We start from the raw sequence: 22,574 nt of genomic DNA on the forward strand, positions 1-22,574 counted from the left end.
TGTGGAAGATGTTATACAGGCATTCCTTATAGAACAATTTCTTGCCAAGTTCCCTGCAGAGGTACGGGAATGGGTCCGGGAGCGCACGCCGTGTACCGTGGATAGAGCTGCAGCCCTGGCCGATGAAGCCCTTACTATCCGGCCGCAATGGAGGAGGCTTCTGGACAATGAACCATGGCCTGCTCCCGCGCCCCGTCCCCCTCCAATTATATCTGCCCTTCCACCTAGTCGCAAGCCGATGACAATCACGCCTCACAATCCAAGGCCCCAACAGTTCCGACCACGACCTGGGGGTGTCACAGATAGGAGGTATTATGGGTGTGGGCAACCTGGACATTTGCAGTCTGGCTGTCCCTCCAGGATTCGGAGGGAGCCCCATGCAGCCCCACCTCGTCCAGTACATCTTGTACACTCCACCACACCTGAGGAAGAGCTACCACCACCCCCACCAGAGTGGACCACCGACCACGGCACCATAGATACCCCTCCTGGAGTGTACGGACTCCGGCCTCTGTCCTTTAGCTACTCAGAGCAACGGCAACGCCACCTGCAGGATGTCTTTATTGATGCATACAAAGTGTCAGGATTTAGAGACACGGGGGCACTCTTGACTATCGCTGACCCCCGTGTGGTTCGACCCGAAGCAATTTACCAGGGTCCGGGAATTCCCATTGTCCTGGCGGGGGGTGCCCGCAAATATATACAGCGAGCTTCTGTGCGTTTGGATTATGGTTGTGGAGAAAAACTGTGTTGTATTGGGGTTATGGGAGGACTTCCTGCAGATATCCTCTTTGGGAACGACATTGGGGAGTTACAGTGCCAATTTGTGGGAGCAGTCACCCGACTACAGGCCCTTCAAGCACTACGTCATCCGGACCCCACCGGGGAGCAACCACCACGAACCGCATCAGAGTCGCACCTTGGCCAAGCCCCTAACCGACCTGACCCGCAAGAACATGCCTAGGAATGTGACGTGGACGACGGCATGCGAGGATGCCTTTTCAGCGTTAAAGACTGCCCTCGTCACTGCTGCCCCGGATTATAAACGCAGGTTCCTCGTGCAGACAGATGCATCCACTTTTGGGATTGGGGCAGTACTTAGCCAAGTGAATGCCGCCGGAGAAGAACATCCTGTTGCTTTTGCCAGTCGGAAACTACTGGATCGGGAAGTTGCCTATGCCACTATTGAAAAGGAGTGCCTTGCAATCGTATGGGTGCTAAAAAAAATTGCAGCCATACTTGTATGGCAGAGACTTTACGATTGTTACAGACCACAACCCCCTCACATGGCTGAATCGTGTATCAGGGGACAATGGAAGATTGCTGCGGTGGAGCTTGTCCTTACAACCCTACAGCTTCTCCATCCAATACAAGCGGGGAAGCCAACACCAGAACGCCGATGGACTGTCTCGACAAGAAGAAACATAGGCTCCCCAGGTCAACCTACCCCTGCCACTGTACAAGGAATTATAAATAACTGAGCAATGTGGACTAAAGTGAGCAGGCCAGAGGTCTGTGTAGACCTCATGGCGTGCTCACTTATTATGGGGGGGAGAGGTTGTGATGGTGTGATATGTTATGTGGATGTCATTTTTTGTATATTCCAATTTTTAACAATTCCAGTTATTTTCATAGTGTTTTTCTTATTACATTGTAAGTCTACAGCCTCACTGTATCTGTCTCTTGATGACCCCCTGTAGTGCATTAATCCCTAAGGCCCTTTGTTCTCCTCTGGGGGGCCTGGAAACCGCCTCAACTTGTTTGACTTTCCCTGGACAAGGAAGGGGGTCGGGGGAGAACAGGAGCTGGGCAAGTCAGTTCCGGAGTGGTCAGGATCGTGTTCAGACAGCACTTCAGAGAGAGAAGGACCCCGTGAAAAAAAAAATAGGAATATACAAAAAATGACATCCACATAACATATCACACCATCACAGTAGATATAGACTGTATGGGCTCCTGTCAAGTATATATTACTGTAGATATAGACTCTATGGGCTCCTGTCAGGTTTATATTACTGAAGATAGACTGTACGGGCTCCTGTCAGGTGTATATTATTGTTGATATAGACTGTATGGGCTCCTGTCAGGTATATATTATTGTAGATATAGACTGTATGGGCTCCTGTCAAGTATATATTACTGTAGATATAGACTCTATGGGCTCCTGTCATGTATATATTACTGTAGATATAGACTGTATGGGGTCCTGTCAGGTATATCTTATTGTAGATACAGACTGTACAGGCTCCTGTCAGGTACACATTATTGTAGATATAGACTGTATGGGCTCCAGTCTGGTATATATTATTGTAGATATAGACTGTATGGGCTCCTGTCAAGTATATATTACTGTAGATATAGACTCTATGGGCTCCTGTCAGGTATATATTATTGTAGATATAGAGTGTACGGGCTCCTGTCAGGTATATATTATTGTAGATATAGACTGTATGGGCTTCTGTCAGGTATATATTATTGTAGATACAGACTGTATGGGCTCCTGTCAGGTATATATTATTGTAGATACAGAATGTATGAGCCCCTTTCAGGTATATATTACTGTAGATACAGACTGTACGGGCTCCTGTCAGGTATATATTATTGTAGATACAGACTGTATGGGCTCCTGTCAGGTATATATTATTGTAGATATAGACTATGGGCTCCTGTCATGTATATATTACTGTAGATATAGACTGTATGGGCTCCTGTCAGGTATATATTACTGTAGATACAGACTGTACGGGCTCCTGTCAGGTATATATTATTGTAGATACAGACTGTATGGGCTCCTGTCAGGTATATATTATTGTAGATATAGACTATGGGCTCCTGTCATGTATATATTACTGTAGATATAGACTGTATGGGCTCCTGTCAGGTATATATTATTGCAGATACAGACTGTACGGGCTCCTGTCAGGTACATATTATTGTAGATATAGACTGTATGGGCTCCTGTCAGGTATATATTATTGTAGATACAGACTGTACGGGCTGCTGTGAGGTATATATTACTGTAGATACAGACTGTGCGGGCTCCTGTCAGGTATATATTACTGTAGATATAGACTATGGGCTCCTGTCAGGTATATATTATTGTAGATACAGACTGTACGGGCTCCTGTCAGGTATATATTATTGTAGACACAGACTGTACGGGCTGCTGTGAGGTATATATTACTGTAGATACAGACTGTACGGGCTCCTGTCAGGTATATATTACTGTAGATATAGACTATGGGCTCCTGTCAGGTATATATTATTGTAGATACAGACTGTACGGGCTCCTGTCAGGTATATATTATTGTAGACACAGACTGTACGGGCTGCTGTGAGGTATATATTACTGTAGATACAGACTGTACGGGCTCCTGTCAGGTATATATTACTGTAGATATAGACTCTATGGGCTCCTGTCAGGTATATATTATTGTAGATACAGACTGTACGGGCTCCTGTCAGGTATATATTATTGTAGATACAGACTGTACGGGCTGCTGTGAGGTATATAGATTCAAGATTCAAAGATTCAAAGAAGCTTTATTGGCAGGACTAAATATACATTAGTTTTGCCAAAGCAGGTGTACAGAAGGGAATTGGGATAGGGACTGTAGGGATGTTGGGAAGGGGCTGTAGGAAAGGTGGATGGGGCAGATCCAGGATGGGGCTATAAAAGTCCATGGCATAGGGAAGGTGGATGGGGGCATGTATTACTGTAGATACAGACTGTACGGGCTCCTGTCAGGTATATATTACTGTAGATATAGACTCTATGGGCTCCTGTCAGGTATATATTATTGTAGATACAGACTGTACGGGCTCCTGTCAGGTATATATTATTGTATATATAGACTGTATGGGCTTCTGTCAGGTATATATTATTGTAGATATAGACTGTAAGGGCTCCTGTCAGGTATATATTATTGTAGATATAGACTGTACGGGCTCCTGTCAGGTATATATTATTGTAGATATAGACTGTACGGCTCCTGTCAGGTATATATTATTGTAGATATAGACTGTATGGGCTCCTGTCAGGTATATATTATTGTAGATGCAGACTGTACGGGCTCCTGTCAGGTATATATTATTGTAGATATAGACTGTATGGGCTCCTGTCAGGTATATATTATTGTATATATAGACTGTATGGGCTCCTGTCAGGTATTTATTATTGTAGATATAGACTGTATGGGCTCCTGTCAGGTATATATTATTGTAGATATAGACTGTAAGGGCTCCTGTCAGGTGTATATTTTTGTATATATAGACTGTACGGGCTCCTGTCAGGTATATATTATTGTAGATATAGACTGTACGGGCTCCTGTCAGGTGTATATTATTGTATATATAGACTGTATGGGCTCCTGTCAGGTATATATTATTGTAGATATAGACTGTACGGGCTCCTGTCAGGTATATATTATTGTAGATATAGACTGTATGGGCTTCTGTCAGGTATATATTATTGTAGATATAGACTGTATGGGCTCCTGTCAGGTATATATTATTGTAGATATAGACTGTGTGGCTCCTGTCAGGTATATATTATTGTAGATATAGACTGTACGGGCTCCTGTCAGGTATATATTATTGTAGATATAGACTGTATGGGCTCCTGTCATGTATATATTATTGTTGATATAGACTGTACGGGCTCCTGTCAGGTATATATTATTGTAGATATAGACTGTAAGGGCTCCTGTCAGGTATATATTATTGTAGATATAGACTGTATGGGCTCCTGTCAGGTATATATTATTGTAGATACAGACTGTACGGGCTCCTGTCAGGTATATATTACTGTAGATATAGACTGTACGGGCTCCTGTCAGGTATATATTATTGTAGATACAGACTGTACGGGCTACTGTCAGGTATATATTATTGTAGATACAGACTGTACGGGCTCCTGTCAGGTATATATTATTGTAGATATGGACTGTATGGGCTACTGTCAGGTATATATTATTGTAGATACAGACTGTACGGGCTCCTGTCAGGTATATATTATTGTAGATATGGACTGTATGGCTCCTGTCAGGTATATATTATTGTACATACAGAATGTATGAGCCCCTGTCAGGTATATATTAGTGATGATATAGTTGTGCTCAAAAGTTTACATACCCCTGCAGAATTATTGCTTTCTTGGCCTTTTTTCAGAGAATATGAATGATAACATCAAAACTTTTTCTCCACTCATGGTTAGTGTTTGGGTGAAGCTATTTATTGTCATACTACTGTGTTTTCTCTTTTTTAATTATAATGACAACCAAAAACATCCAAATCACCCTGATCATAGTTTACATACCACATTTTTTAAATACCATATATTGCCCCCTCTAATATCAATTGACTGCTTGAAGTCGTTTGTGGTAGTTATGGATAAGGTTCTTTATTTTCTCAGATGGTAAAGCTGACCACCAAAAAGTTTTGATGTTATCATTCATATTCTCTGAAAAAAGGCCAAGAAAGCAAAAGTTCTACGGCGGTATGTAAACTTTTGAGCACAAATGTATCAGTGATGACATCGGAATGGAGTATATATAAAGAAAAAACTCTGCATCACCATTAAAAAATAGAAATAAACTAAAAACTTTATTCAAAACATTAAAATCATGGGCGGCACGGTGGCTCAGTGGTTAGCGCTGCAGCCTTGCAGCGCTGAGGTCCTGGGTTCGAATCCCACCAAGGACAACATCTGCAAGGAGTTTGTATGTTCTCCCCGTGTTTGCGTGGGTTTCCTCCGGGTACTCCGGTTTCCTCCCACGTTCTAAAGACATACTGATAGGGAATTTAGATTGTGAGCCCCATCGGGGACAGTGATGATAGTATGTTCAAACTGTAAAGCGCTGCGGAATATGTTAGCGCTATATAAAAATAAAGATTATTATTATTATGAAAAATAATGCAATAATATGCAATAATATGTTGAAAAAATATTGCAACATTTGTTAATAGTGAGCTGTACTGCAGGTTGTGAGTTGAGAAGCAGAGGATATAAGTACAGAGATGCATTGCTATGTGCAATGTATCTCTATGTTCCTATATTGTACAGTTGAAGAAAATATTTTTTTCATGTAAAATTAACCTAAAAAAATGTCAATTTCAATAACCTTTTCATCCCCCCCAGTATTTTTTAACTTTAATGACCAGACCACTCCTAGGAAGTTTCACCACTGTACCATGTTTTCTCCATTTTTGGATAATGGGTCTCACGGTGGTTCGCTGGAATATCAAAGCTTTAGAAATGGCTTTATAACCTTTTCCAGACTGATAGATCTGAATTACATTCCATCTCATTTGTTAATGCATTTCTTTGGATCGCAGCATGATGTCTACCTTTTGAAGATCTTTTTGTCTACTTCACTTTGTCAGGCAGGTCCTATTTAAGTGATTTTTTGATTGAGGATAGGTGTGGCAGTAATCAGGCCTGGGTAGGGCTAGGGAAACTGAACTTTGCTTTTCAAAGATGTGACAAACCACAGTTAAAAAAAAAGTAGGGGGCAATAACTTTCACACAGGGCCCTGTATTTTCTTCCCAATTAATAATAAAGACCTTCATTTACAAATTGAATTTTGTGTTTACTTGTGCTATCTTTGTCAAATATTTTAATTTGTTTGTTACTCTGAAACATTTAAGTATGACAAACATGCAAGAGAGTAAAAAATCAGAAGGGGTGGGCAAAATGTATTTCACATCACTGTACACTACCGAGCCACACAGATCTTTATATGAAGTATGTACCCACCACATCTCCTGTATATACAGTAATGACCCCCTACAAGTAGTGACTTAACTCCTTCCCGACCAGTGACAGCATATGCGTCATGAAAGCCGGTGCCAATCTGACCAATGATGCATATGCTGTGTCATGGATTTAAAGCCCCCCTGCGGGTCGGGTGACAGGGGTCAATGAAAGGTCACCAGACCGGCAGATACAGGGGGCTTTGTACTTCACCACAGGGGGGGTGGCTTCGCCCCCACGTGGCTACGATCGTTCTGATTGGCTGTTAAAAGTGAAACAGCCAATCAGAGCGATAGTAATATTTCATCAATGACATTTGATGAAACATTACAAACCAGCCATGGCCAATGCTGCAGTAGCATTGGACATGGCTGGAGACACTGATCTGACCCCCCCCACACGGTTAACGGGGGCAATCTGCCCCCTGCCGCTGAATGACTGTGGCGATCGGCTGCCGCTGTCACCATCTGCTCCCCCCGCCTTCCGATCACCTCCCCTCCCACCCCCCGGTACCTTTCCGAGTGCCGCTCCCGGTGTCCCGCGGTCCCGGATCATGGGCGCCGCCATCTTAGAAAATGGCGGGCGCATGCGCAGTGTGCCCACCGGAATCTGCGGCTGCTGATTTCATTCATTCATTCATTTTGATCACTGTGATAAACTTTCACAGCGATCAAAGTAAAATAAAAATAAACCCCCCCCTTTATCATCACCATAGGTAGGCACATATAATGAAATAAAGAAAATATTTTTATTTTTCCATTAGGGTTAGAATTAGGGTTAGGGTTGGAAATAGGGTTGAAATTAGGGTTAGGGTGCAACTAGGGTTTGGGTTGGAATTAGGGTTAGAATTAGGGTTGGAATTAGGGCTAGGGTGGGAATTAGGGTTAGGGGTGTTTGGGGTTAGGGTTAGGCTTGTGGTTAGGGTTGGGATTAGGGGTGTGTTGGGGTTAGGGTAGGAAATAGGGATGTGTTGGGGTTAGGGGTGTATTGGGGTTAGGGTTGGAGTTAGAATTGAGGGGTTTCCACTGTTTAGGCCCATCAGGGGGTCTCCAAATGCAACATGGTGCCACCATTGATTCCAGCCAATTTTGAGTTCAAAAAGTCAAACGGTGCTCCCTCCCTTCCAAGCCCCGTGTGCCCAAACAGTGGTTTACCCCAACATATGGGGTATCAGCGTACTCAGGAAAAATTGCACAACAGCTTTGGGGGGCTAATTTCTCCTATTACCCTAAGGCTATGTGCACACGTAGTAAAATGTTCTGCGTTTTTGGTTTGGCAAAAACCGCACCTCTTGGCAGAAACTGCACGTGCGGTTTTCCTGCTGTTTTTACTGCGTTTTTTTTGCAGATTTGTCTGCGGTTTTCTACAAGAAAAATATAAATAAAGTTGGACAAACTACACTCCAGGAAAAAAAAAAAAGGTGATGTCATTTCCTGCTCCAACCCCCCCCAGCCTCCATTTTCTTTTTAACAAAAAAAGAATGATGACTGACAGAAATGCCCTTCCGAATCCTCATGCTGGGGTATTTGCTGCAAATCCTGATGCAGCACAGACAGCAGGTAATAGATTAGGGTTTGATTACGTTCGTGTAGCTATGTGCACACGTAGTTTTCGGTGGTGCGTATTTTTCTGCGCCGATTTTGGAAAAAACGCAGGTCAAAAAGACCTGTGGTTTACCTGCGATTTAGGCTGTGGTTTAGCCCTGTGGTTTCACACCTTGAGGAGATGTGAAAACGCAGCAGAATCCGCACAAACAATTGACATGCTGCAGATTGTAATTAACCCGCAGCAAATCGGCACGGAAAAATCCGTAGCATGTGCACAGCATTTTTGGTTTTACCATTGGAAAAAATGATACTGTACAAAACAGCAGAAACTGCTGTGGACCCGCAGGGCCAGAAACGCTGCGGATCCGCACCAGAATCCGCACCATGTGCATTTTTTTGGATAAGGAACGTGATTATGTTTTGGATTAGATTATGGATAGGCTTGGGGTTTGTTGGGAATAGGGTTATGGTTGGGTTTTGGATTAGGGTTGTGATTGGGTTAGGTTATTGATTAGTGTTTTGATTATAGACTTTGGATTGTGTATGGGATTATGGATTGGGTATGGGATTAGGGTTTATTGGTGTGTTTTGGATTAGTGTTGTGGTTTGGTTGGATTATGAATAGATTTTGGATGTTTTTTTTGGGAAATCAGAGTTTAGATTATGTTTTGGATTAAGAATATTTTTGAGAGGTTATGAATCATAAAATTGTTCACATATATTTGTTTTTGGAGTGTGCTGTGTACTAAAAGTATATTTTTTTTCAGTCCCTGCAGCAGCAGCGCAGAAGGAGAAAGCAAGGGCATAAATTTTGGGTGCACCCACTCTTAGTTGACAGAACCGACAAAGGGCATTTTCATGTTCTTTATAATGATTTGAGGCGGTAAGTTGCAAAATAACTCTAGCTATTTTACCATTTAAAATGTGTATAAAAGTATGTAATCATTAAGTAACCATTTTTTTTTGTGTTCACTTTGTAACGGAGATACTGACACACTCTAATTAATGGGTCTATGTATATATAATCTTTATTTTTATATAATCTTTATTTCTATATAGCGCTAACATATTCCACAGCGCTTTACAATTTGCACATATTATCATCACTGTCCCCGATGGGGCTCACAATCTAAATTCCCTAGCAGTATGTCTTTAGAATGTGGGAGGAAACCGGAGTGCCCGGAGGAAACCCACGCAAACACAGGGAGAACATACAAACTCCTTGCAGATGTTGTCCTTGGTGGGATTCGAACCCAGGACCCCAGCGCTGCAAGGCTGCAGCGCTAACCACTCAGCCACCGTGTTTTTTTCCAGCTTTCTTTTTACAATGGGCTGTTAGCGACAACATAGAATACTTCATAGAAGACCTGAAAGGCAGATTAGGCCTCTATAGCGCCCATACATGCTGGTAGGTTATATTACATTTTTTGTGTGACATTTCTAATTTTTTTTTTTTTTTTCTTTTCAGGTATTTGGCCACAGGACAGAACTACACATCCCTACACCTCCAATTTAGAGTTGGTAAATCCACTATCTCTCAGATTGTGAGGTGCACATGTGACGTCATCTGGCAGAAATTGCAGCCCACGGTGATGCCTTCCCCAACCGAGGAGACTTGGCTGCAGGTCGCAGCAGGCTTTTAGTCTGTGGCCAATTTCCCAAACTGCATAGGTGCAGTTGATGGTAAACATGTAAGAGTGCAGAAGCCACCACGATCAGGATCACGCTTCTTTAATTATAAGAAGTATTTTTCGGTGGTCCTGATGGCGGTGGCTGATACACATTGCAAGTTTGTTGCCATCGACGTTGGTGCTTATGGCAGTACTGGGGATTCTCGGGTGTTGCGAACATCACATGTTGGACAGCAAATTCTTCGAGATGGTGGAACGCTCCCAGCCCCAAGACCTTTGCCGGGTTCCACACATCCAGTGCCCTTTGTGATGGTATCGGATGAGGCCTTTCCATTAATGACAACCCTGCTGCGCCCAAACCCACGAAGGGGATTGACTGCCCGGCGGAGGATTTTTAATTATCGGCTGAGTCGTGCACAAAGATATGTGGAATGCACCTTCGGGATCATGACTAGTCAGTGGAGGATCTTTCACACTGCCATCCAGTTGGATCCAGACACCATTGACACCGTGATTAAGGCCTGCTGCGTACTCCACAACTATTCTCGTGAGTACAGCTCCGAGGTAGATGTGGAGTACCAGCAGCCACAATGTAATCCAGTGTGCCATGTGGGAAGACCATCCAACTCGGGTGTGCGTGTGAGAGAAACCTTTACTAACTATTTTATGAGTCCAGAAGGTGCCGTGCACTGGCAATACTCCTGTGCTGGTGTTGGGCAGTCTGAACAGCAGTGAATGATCAGAGAAGAAGAAGATTGAGCGGCAGCAAAGAAGGACCCCTCTTTTTCTTTTGCTATTTTTTTTTTTTTTGGATTCATAACAACATACTTTCTATGGGCACAGGCCGGACCACCCGACCCCCACTATGGAGAAGGAAACATTTGTTGGTACTTTTAGACCGCTGGTCTATTGATTGGACTGAGCATGTACTATGCTAAAATTATAGTTTCTATGTATCCTTACGCAATTAAAAAAATTTGAATTTCGAATTGTATGGTCATCATTTCAAAACTTGCACAAGGAGCGGTTTATTTTAATTTATGTAGGTCCCATAGTCCCCTCAACTTACACCATCACCATACTTTGACTCTACCCAATAGTGTTGTCATGAATGATGTATCCATGACACTGGCCGTATGTAGCCGTTGTGTAGCCCCCTTCTAATTTGGAGAAAGAACACTAAGTAAAAGTAACCAAAAAAATTTATTAGAAAAACAATAAACTTTATGACAAACATTGTCATTAATTTTTCAATTTGAAAGATAACATATGGCCACAAACATTTTCGGCCAACAACAAAAAGGTCAACCAGAAACTTTATTATTTTGTTCAAATTCTGGTACTGTGGGTAGTACCCATAGTTTGTTGCGGCATCCTGATTGTAAGTTTGATTGGTTGGGGGTCCAAGCAGCTCACTAGTGTATGGGCGACTGGCTTGATATTGTAGATTTTGTGGTTGGCCTTGGTTTTTTTTCCGGAAAAGTCCGAAAACCGACATCAAAATGTCATCATATGGCAAAATAGGTGTGGGATCATGCAACGCTGTAAGCGACATTTGGACCGTGCTTGTGAAAATGTTCTGGCGATCCGGTGGCAGAGAGCGAGCCTTGTTAGCGATTTGTAAAGCGAAAAAATCAAATTCATCTTCCGTGGTTGACTTTTTTTTATCAAGGCTAGCATCTCATTTGCTTCTTTTATTGTTTAATCCTCTGGGTTTTTTGGGGTTTTTTTTTGGTTTGGCTCTCCTGACACCGGACCGCCAGCCCTTCCTCTACCAACTGTTTCCACTACAACACAATTTTCAGCAGCGGCGGACGACGATGCCCCAGCATCTGCAGACAATGGGCCACCACCAGAACCATCTTCACCAGCTGAAGAACAGGTCGCAGGAGCTACAGTTGAAGGTCCAGATGCCTCTTCCTAATCTTCCTCTGCCGGAGGGACAATGTTGCCTTGAGTGCTGTTTGAGAGAAAAAAAAACATAATCTCAAAATCTTTCTGAGACAGAGTGCAAACGCAAGACAAGTGACATGCTGTGGGGACAAAACACGTGTCACATGTCCGGGGTCGTAGCTCTACAACCTCCACTGTTTGTACACATAGTGGAGAGGGAATTTCATCACGTCTTCTACTATGCTGTTCTATGTGGGCACAACAAATTAAAATAACGGTGCAGTTGTATGCAGCGTTTAATACGCAGCCGATTGTGTTATACCACCTACAAATAGAGGAGAGATTGCTTTCAAAGACTTTGTATAAATAAAAATTATTTACCTACGCCAGTTACCAAAAATTGTAGTTCCTCATAAAAAGGGAAAGAGTGTCGGGTGGGAGAGGATCCACTTTTATTGCAGCTTGCCACATATTTATGGAATCTGTCCTTCACGGATCTCCATCACTGCTTTACATCTTTCTCTAAGAAAAAAAGCAACAAAACATTAATTATAATATTTTGATACACCAATTTTTGTAGTGTAACGAACATTAGAATTACCTATTTGCAACTGTGTTGTTTTGTTACAAGAATCCCAGTCAGGATACAACTGGCGTACCACTTTGGTCCAGCAGTGATCGCAATAGCTGTCCTTGTAGGCCTCGTCCGAGTGGTCCCATATAGGTGGAAAATCACGGACCTACAATGTAGAGATTCCGATCATTAGATACTATGTTTACCCGAAAAAAAAAAAAAAACAAGGAAAAAGCATTATGCAAAAAAAACAAACCTAACCCTACCCCTAAGCTTACACTACCCATAACCTTTACCCTAATCTTTTCCCTTACCGTAATCCCTTCCATAATCCCTATCATAATCCCTACACTTTGTACAATCCCTACCATAATCCCTACACTTTGGACAATCCCTACCATAATCCCTACACTTTGGACAATCCCTACCATAATCCCTATCATAATCCCTACACTTTGGACAATCCCTACCATAATCCCTACACTTTGGACAATCCCTACCATAATCCCTACACTTTGCACAATCCCTACCATAATCCCTACAATAATCCCTACTTTGGACAATCCCTATCATAATCCCTACACTTTGGACAATCCCTACCATAATCCCTACACTTTGGACAATCCCTACCATAATCCCTACACTTTGTACAATCCCTACCTTAATCCCTATCATAATCCCTACACTTTGGACAATCCCTACCATAATCCCTACCATAATCCCTACACTTTGTACAATCCCTACCATAATCCCTATCATAATCCCTACATTTTGGACAATCCCTACCATAATCCCTATACTTTGGACAATCCCTAACATAATCCCTACCATAATCCCTATCATATTCCCTACACTTTGGACAATCCCTACCAAAATCCCTATCATAATCCTTACACTTTAGACAATCCCTACCATAATCCCTACACTTTGTACAATCCCTACCATAATCCCTATCATAATCCCTACACTTTGAACAATCCATACCATAATCCCTACACTTTGGACAATCCCTACCATAATCCCTACCAAAATCCCTATCATAATCCCTACACTTTGGACAATCCCTACCATAATCCCTATCATAATCCCTACACTTTGGACAATCCCTACCATAATCCCTACACTTTGGACAATCCCTACCATAAACCCTACACTTTGGACAATCCCTACCATAATCCCTATCATAATCCCTACACTTTGGACAATCCCTACCATAATCCCGACCATAATCCCTATCATAATCCCTACACTTTGTACAATCCCTACCATAATCCCTACCATAATCCCTATCATAATCCCTACACTTTGGACAATCCCTACCATAATCCCTATCATAATCCTTACACTTTAGACAATTCCTACCATAATCCCTACACTTTGTACAATCCCTACCATAATCCCTATCATAATCCCTACACTTTGGACAATCCATACCATAATCCCTACACTTTGGACAATCCCTACCATAATCCCTATCATAATCCCTACACTTTGGACAATCCCTACCATAATCCCTATCATAATCCCTACACTTTGGACAATCCCTACCATAATCCCTACACTTTGGACAATCCCTACCATAAACCCTACACTTTGGACAATCCCTACCATAATCCCTATCATATTCCCTACACTTTGGACAATCCCTACCATAATCCCGACCATAATCCCTATCATAATCCCTACACTTTGTACAATCCCTACCATAATCCCAACCATAATCAATATCACAAATAGAATCTAAAATACGTTCTGGGTTCCCCAATTACGTGTTGGCTGGGAAGGGTTAATGTATGCGCAGCCTTTCGGTCTCTAAAAATGGTGGGACCACCCAAAATTTTTTTTACGTGGGGTCCCCCTATATTTTAGGGCCAGAAAGGCTAAGCAGACAGCTGAGGGTTAATATTTGTAGCCTTGCTATATCAGCCCACAGCTGTCTGCGCAGCCTTTCTGACTCTAGAAATAGGGGAACCACCCAAAAAAAAAAATTGACGTGGGGTCCCCCTATATTTTTGGGCCAGAAAGGCTACGCAGACAGCTGCGAGCTGATATTCATAGCCTAGGAAGGGGCCATGCATATTGCCCCCCCCCGGCTACAAATAGCCCGCAGCCGCCCCAGAAACGGCGCATCTATTGATGCGCCAATTCCGGCACTTAGCCCCTCTCTTTCCACTCCCGCACCGCGGCGGCGGAATGTGGGGTAATAAAGGGGTTAATGTCACCTTTGATCGGTGACATTAAGCCCGGTTAATAATGGAGAGGCGTCAAGAAGACGCCGATCTATTATTAATCCAAAAAAGTAAAATTTGAAAGAAAACACAGACAAAAAAAAAACCTTTAATGAAATAAAAAGACAAGTTTTTTGACCAAAAATCTTATTTTACACTCAATCCATTGCGACGCCCTCGTTCTCCTAGAAAAAAGATAAAATAATAAACCAAATTCATACTCCCTGGTCCGATGCAGTCCATAAACGAGGGTCCCACGACGATCTGCCATGGAAAACAGTCACATCCTGAGATGTGACCATCCTCCATGGCTGCAGAAACACACTGACAGGAGCTAAGCTCCTGCAGTGTGTACTGCGCATGCGTGAGAGAGTTTACAGGAGTTCATAGACTCCGGTACTCTACGGCACTGCTGCGTGGGAAAGGTCACACACAGCTAGAGTGCCGGAAAGCGAGGTCCCGGAGCGCCCGAACACCGGGAAACTCCGCGAAAAAGGGCAGGAGCATCTCTAGCTGGGGAGTATGTGTTTAATGTTGTATGTTACATGTATTGTATGTGTCATGTATGTTTTTTTTTTTTTTTTACCATTTCACAACTGTGCACGGTCGTCGCAGGGACTACTCTCCCATCCTATAGTCGGATGGGAGCAGCAGTCCCATACAGCAACTGAGCACAGTTGTGGGCCTACCGTCGCATGGGGACTGACGCACACAGACTGACGCACACAGACAGACACATACAGACTGACGAACACAGACTGACGCACACACATACATTCATGCATACATACCAAATCAATGAGACGGCCCACATCGATCCCCATGCGACGGTAGCCTTCCATGATGTTAAAGATGGCGACGTCCTTCTTCTTCCCTATACTACACTCCGCCCACACACTTCCTCTTCCTCCCTACATCACTTCCTTCTGCTGCGGTTTTGCACCCAATTCCGCAGCAATAACAGCAGATATTTTTATCTCCGCGGTTTTGTTGCGGAATTGCAAGAATCAATAGAAGTCAATGGGTGCAGAAAGTAATGCAGCTGAACCGCAAAAAGAATTGACATGCTGCGGATTGTAAACCGCAGCAAAACCGCGCGGTAAAATCCGCAGCACGTGCACAGGTTTTTCTTTTTTCCATAGAAAATAATGGTACTGTCAAACGCTGCAGAATCTGCTGCGGAACCGCAGAACCAAACCGCTGCGCTTCCACAGCAGAATCCACACCGTGTGCACATAGCCTTAGGAAAATAAAAAATAGCGTGCTAAAAAATGATTTTTGACGAAAAAAATGATTTTTTATTTTCACTGCTCTGTTTTATAAACTTTTGTAAAGTACTTGGGGTTTCAAAGTGCTCACCAGACATCTAGATAAGTTCCTTAAGGGGTCTAGTTTCCAAAATGGTGTCACTTGTGGGGTTTTTTCACTGTTTAGGCACATAGGGGCTCTCCAAACGTGACATGGCTTCCAATAACGATTGGAGCTAATTTTCCATTCAAAAAGTGAAATGGCGCTCCTTCCCTTCCGTGCACCGAAAGAGTGGTTTATGACCACATATGAGGTATCCGTGTACTCAGGAGAAATTGCCCAACAAATTTTAGGATCCATTTTATCCTGTTGCCCATGTGAAAATGAAAAAACTGAGGCTAAAAGAAAATTTTTGTGCCAAAAGTATTTTTTTTTACGGATCAATTTGTGAAGCACCTGGGGGTTCAAAGTGGTCACTATGCATCTAGACAAGTTCCTTGGGGTGTAGTTTCCAAAATGGGGTCACTTGTCGGGGAGCTCCAATGTTTAGGCACACAGGGGCTCTCCAAACGCGACATGGCAACCGCTAAATATTCCAGCATATTTTCCATTCAAAAAGTCAAATGGTGTTCCTTCCCTTCTGAGCCCTGCTGTGCACCCAAACAGGTATCCATGTACTCAGGAGAAATTGCCCAACAAATTTTAGGATCCATTTTATCCTGTTGCCGTGTGAAAATAAAAAAAAATTGATGCTAAAAGAAAATTTTTGTTGGAAAAATTAAAATGTCCATTTTTCCTTCCACGTTGCTTTAGTTCCTGTGAAGCACCTGAAGGGTTAATCTTCCTGAATGTAGTTTTGAGTAGCTTGAGGGGTGCAGTTTTTAGAATGGTGTCACTTTTGGGTATTTTCTGCCATATAGACCCCTCAAAGTGACTTCAAATGTGAGGAGGTCCCTAAAAAAAAAAAAAAGTGTTTTTTTGTACATTTTGTTGTAAAAATGAGAAATCACTGGTCAACTTTTAACCCTGATAACTTCCTAATAAAAAATAATTTTGTTTCCAAAATTGTGCTGATGTAAAGTAGACATGTGGGAAATGTTATTTAGTAACTATTTTGTGGTACATAACTCTCTGGTTTAACAGAATAAAAATTAAAAATTTGAAAACTGCAAAATTTTCGCCAAATTTCTGATTTTATCACAAATAAATGCAAAAATTATCTACCTAAATTTACCACTAACATGAAGCCCAATATGTCACGAAAAAATAATCTCAGAATCGCTAGGATCTGTTGAAGTGTTCCAGAGTTATTACCTCAAAAAGGGACACTGGTCACAATTGCAAAAAATGACCTGGTCATTAAGGTCAAAATAGGCTTGGTCATGAAGGGGTTAAAATACAATGACCAACTTTCTACTCTGCTTTCTGTGCCACTTTGAGGCATGGCAGGCACAGCGTAGGAATGTTCTCCCGTGTGGTCTGATGTCTGGCGGGTGGTCTCGAAACGTCCTCACGTGTGGTCTGAGGCACGGTCTCGGAACGTCCTCACGTGTGGTCTGAGGCACGGTCTCGGAACGTCCTCACGTGTGGTCTGAGGCACGGTCTCGAAACGTCCTCACGTGTGGTCTGAGGCACGGTCTCGAAACGTCCTCACGTGTGGTCTGAGGCACGGTCTCGAAACGTCCTCACGTGTGGTCTGAGGCACGGTCTCGAAACGTCCTCACGTGTGGTCTGAGGCACGGTCTCGAAACGTCCTCACGTGTGGTCTGAGGGACGGTCTCGAAAAGTCCTCACGTGTGGTCTGAGGCACAGTCTCGAAACGTCCTCACGTGTGGTCTGAGGCACAGTCTCGAAACGTCCTCACGTGTGGTCTGAGGCACAGTCTCGAAACGTCCTCACGCGTGGTCTGAGGCACAGTCTCAAAACGTCCTCACGTGTGGTCTGAGGCACGGTCTCGAAACGTCCTCACGTGTGGTCTGAGGCACGGTCTCGAAACGTCCTCACGTGTGGTCTGAGGCACGGTCTCAAAACGTCCTCACGTGTGGTCTGAGGCACGGTCTCGAAACGTCCTCACGTGTGGTCTGAGGCACGGTCTCGAAACGTCCTCACGTGTGGTCTGAGGGACGGTCTCGAAACGTCCTCACGTGTGGTCTGAGGGACGGTCTCGAAACGTCCTCACGTGTGGTCTGAGGCACAGTCCGAAACGTCCTCACGTGTGGTCTGAGGCACAGTCCGAAACGTCCTCACGTGTGGTCTGAGGCACAGTCTCGAAACATCCTCACGCGTGGTCTGAGGCACAGTCTCGAAACGTCCTCACGTGTGGTCTGAGGCACAGTCTCGAAACGACCTCACGTGTGGTCTGAGGCACAGTCTTGAAACGTCCTCACGCGTGGTCTGAGGCACAGTCTCGAAACGTCCTCACGTGTGGTCTGAGGCACAGTCCGAAACGTCCTCACGTGTGGTCTGAGGCACGGTCTCGAAACGTCCTCACGTGTGGTCTGAGGCACAGTCCGAAACGTCCTCACGTGTGGTCTGAGGCACAGTCCGAAACGTCCTCACGTGTGGTCTGAGGCACAGTCTCGAAACGACCTCACGTGTGGTCTGAGGCAAATGAGAATAACATCTTATACTCACCTACGAGGCGGTCTGGTATCATGTTTGTCACTGTTCTTCTTCCAGTAGTCCTCCTTCCTGTGGATGATGCATCCTACATCATCCACACAACCTCCCCCATGACGCTTCTGTGCAGGAACACGTCTCTGCCCTGCCAATCACAAAGCAAAATATTGCAAAGCGCAGAGAGAAGTCAGCACTGGAACGCGATGGAAGATACTGTGTGGATGGACTTAGGACGCGTCATCGACTCAAAGAAAGAAGGACAGTGATAGAAGAGGAGGCAGCAGATTAAGACTAGCGAAGCCCATTGGATGGGACTGCCCCGCAGGCAAATCTAATAAAAAAAACAAAGTTATGCAGATGGGCATTCTAGAATGTTGTGTATATATAAGGGCATTCAGATAGTGGACGTGCTTTATAAAATGCTGTATATAGAGGGTATACAGGTAGTGGTCGTACTATATATACAGCATTCTAGAATGCTGTATATGGCGACATACAGGTAGTGGTAGTACTTTATATAGGGGGGGGCATAAACAATGATTGAATACCCTGTAGTAAACAGCAATAATGCATGAAAATATAAGGTACTTGGTTAACACGCTCGATTTAAAAAAAATGCAAAAGCCATAAGCCATCTACCACTTCACAGTGACCCTAATTGGGACAGTGATAACTAATATTAAAAACCTTTATATATTGATGTGGTTTCCCATTCCTGTGTGTCCACTATTTGGGCCTAATCCTTCTCAGTCCTTATCCACAAGCAAGTCACAGGACAAAGCGGTAAGGTTTTTAATATTAGTTAGGACTGTCCCAATTACGTCACCGTGAAGTGGCGGGATGACTTTGGCTTTTTTAATAAAGAACGTGTTAACTAAATCCCGTATATTATTTTCATGCACTATGCCATTTACTGCAGGGTATTCAATCATGCTTGTGTTTTTTTTTCTGTTCAGTGGCCAGTGTGAACGTGCGCTTACACGCTCCATGCACACCAGTTTGTATCGTTTTTTATGGGGAATCCTGGTGACATGTTCCCTTTAGGCAGGCTTACATCTATGCAGCTTGTACAAGTGAACTTCACTGTCTCAAAAGTGGTTTACCTGTCTAAGGCTAGTTTCACAGTAGCGTATCTACACAGAGCGCCGCTAAGCCGCACCACCTCCGGTCATCTCCTCCTACGATCGCACATCGCTGCATGCAATCTGCGCACCCTATCTTTAGCATAGGGTGCGCAGACCGTGCGCTAGTAGGATTTTGCGTGCGCTGCGCCCTTTTGACGGTGCGCTGAACGCACCACGTTGCATTTTGGTGTGCTCGGCGCACCGTCAAAAGAGCGCAGCGCACACAAAATCCTACTAGCGCATGGTCTGCGCACCCTATGCTAAAGATACGGTGCGCAGATCGCATGCAGCGATGTGCGATAGTAGGAGATGACCGGAAGGGGGGCACAGCAGGGGGCTAGTGTGAAACTAGCCTAACCCAGTTATTACAGCACCTTCCATGTGTTACACAGATGCATCATGGGCTTGTCCATGCATGAAATAAAAGGCTAAATTACAACATGGAGACTTAGATCAGAGCAATGTTTTATTTACAATCTGAACCAGTTTAAGAGGAACAAATTAAGATTTCCCACTGAAATCTCAGACTTTTACTTACAGAAATATTGGCTAAATAACATTCTTACATATATAGAAACCTTTCTAATTTTATAAAAGTGCATTTTTTTGCATTGAAAACTTTTGCTTGTTTCATGTAATGCATTTCATATGTATTGTACAACTGTAATATGCTGTTGGTGCATGCGGGCAGGACTGATGGGTCTGTGGCTCGGCCCCCGGGCCTGCTTCCGGTGTCTAGGACCAGATATCATAATACCAGCCTTGAATAGTTAAGGAGACGGCAGCCAACCCTGAGAGACATCCAAGGTGGGAACGCCCCGTCATGCCAAAGGGAGTCTACAAGATCCAGGCGTAGTAGACCAGCGCTGATGGGTTTGTGGATGCCAGGTGGGGGTTGGGCCTGAAGGAAGGTTTCTTTTTCTGGCGGGTAGGAGAGTTGTCCTGTTAGTTGCTTTTTTTGAACTGAACATTTCCGAAACAACCACAATTGGACTGTGCACCTCTTGGGAAGCAGGAGTTTAGGCTTCTGTTGCAGAAGAAAAGTACTCTTACCCTGATAGGTAGAGGGCAGGAAGCACTAGAAAGTTGGCGTGCATGATTTTCAGGGTGCTGGTGGTGTGGCCGAGGCTAGATGAGAGCCTGGATTTTTTTTTTTTTTTTTTAAGAGTAGGGTTGCAGGAGCCTCTGTCAAACGTGGAGGCCGCATGAATATGAAGGTTTCCCCAGGTGATGTCCATATTGCTCAGGGGAAAACTAGGACATATTTGTCTTGTCCCTTCATTTATTTAATGGAGCCCCCTCACTGCCTGGTAGGATATACCTGTCCTGAAGACGCCCCTCCCCCCCATTACAGCATTAACCCCATTGGACGTCCAACCCCCAAGCATAAACCCATAAACCCCCATCAGACGCCCACACGCCTCCAAGCATGAGCCCCCATCGGACGTCCAAACACCCCCAAGCATAAACCCTCATCGGACGTCCACCCCCCTTAAGCATAAGCCCCTATCGAACGCCACTCCCAGCATAAACCCCATTGGACGTCCACCCCCCCTTAAGCCTAAGCCCCTATCGGACGTCCACCCCCCCATAAGCAAAAGCCCCTACTGGATGCCATTCCCAGCTTAAAACTGTCATTGCACATTCGCCCCCCGCATAAAACCTCATCAACGTCCACCCCTGACCCCTCCCCAGCATAAACCTCATCGGACGTCCACCCCCCTTAAGCATAAACCCCCATCGGACGTCCACCCCCTCCCAGCATAAGTCCCATCGGATGTCCAGCTTCCCCATCATAAACCCCAGTCGGATGTCCACCTCCCGTCAGACACCCCCCCCAAGTATAAACCCCCACCAGATGGCACCTCTTCCCCAAACAAAAAGCCCTACCAGTCGAGCGCCTACCCCAAAATCAATCCCCCCCTTTCAAGTCACAACAGATGCAGACAGGCCCCATTGCCAAAGCATCAAGTCCCCAAGACACTCAGACACCACAATTGTGCATTAAATCCCCCCGTCCCAAGATCCCAACCATACCTGGAGGAGTTAATGCACGCTTGTGGGGTCTATTTGTCCCCGGGGGGGGGCCCTACTGGGGATAATGCACGCTCGTGGGGTCTGGTTGGGCTTCTGGGGGTCGCTTAACGCATGCTTGTGGGGTCCGGTAGGGCCCTGGGGGAGGGTTAATGCACGCTTGAGAGGTCTGGTTGGGCCCTGCATTAGACCCCCAAGGAGCCCACCAGACCACAAAAGCATGCATTAACCCCCTCCGCGTGAGCCCAACCAGACACACAAGCGTGCATTAAACCCTCCGCGCTTGTGGGATCTGGTGGGCTTCTGGGGTGGGTTAATGCAGGGTCCACCCAGACCCCGCAAACGTGCATTAACCCCCCGGGGTCCAACTAGACCCCAAAAGCATGCATTAACCCCCCATGGAGCCCAACCAAGCCACAAAAACATGCATTAATCCCCCCCACAGTGAGGAGCCCACCCAGACCCCACAAGCATGCATTAATCCCGCCGGAAACCCAAACAGAACTCACAAGCATACATTAACCACCCCGGAGACCCAACCAGACCCCGCAGACGTGCATTAATCCCCCGGGAGCCCAACCAGACCTCACAAGCGTGCATTAACCCCCCCCCGGGACCCAAACAGAACCCACAAGCGTGCATTAACCCCCCCGGGACTACCCGACCCTGCAAGCGTGTGCATTAACCTCCCCCCCCCCGGGACCCAACCCAACATCGTGAGCGTGCATTAAGCCCCCCACCGGGACCCAACCAAACACGGCAAGCATGCACTAACCCCCCCGGGACCCAACCAGACACTGCAAGCGTGCATTAACCCCCCCCGGGACCCAACCAGACACGGCAAGCGTGCATTAACCCTCCTGGGAGCCCAAGCAGACCCCACAAGCATGCATTAGTACTCCCCCAAAGTATAACCAGAGC

General features: G+C 44.8%; 1 long non-coding RNA gene across 1 annotated transcript; it reads right to left on the bottom strand.

Annotated features, from left to right (window-relative positions):
• Positions 1–11,117: 11,117 nt before the first annotated feature.
• On the bottom strand, positions 11,118–13,558 carry LOC141059770 (uncharacterized). Its single transcript, XR_012222594.1, has 3 exons — positions 12,428–13,558; positions 12,208–12,348; positions 11,118–11,893 (listed from the first exon to the last, which is right to left on the bottom strand). It is a non-coding gene; the product is annotated as an uncharacterized lncRNA (long non-coding RNA).
• Positions 13,559–22,574: the final 9,016 nt, after the last annotated feature.

This window comes from Dendrobates tinctorius, unplaced genomic scaffold, assembly GCF_039654945.1.
Source record: "Dendrobates tinctorius isolate UK_male_01 unplaced genomic scaffold, ASM3965494v1 ptg000231l, whole genome shotgun sequence".
In the NCBI taxonomy this organism is placed as follows: domain Eukaryota; kingdom Metazoa; phylum Chordata; class Amphibia; order Anura; family Dendrobatidae; genus Dendrobates; species Dendrobates tinctorius.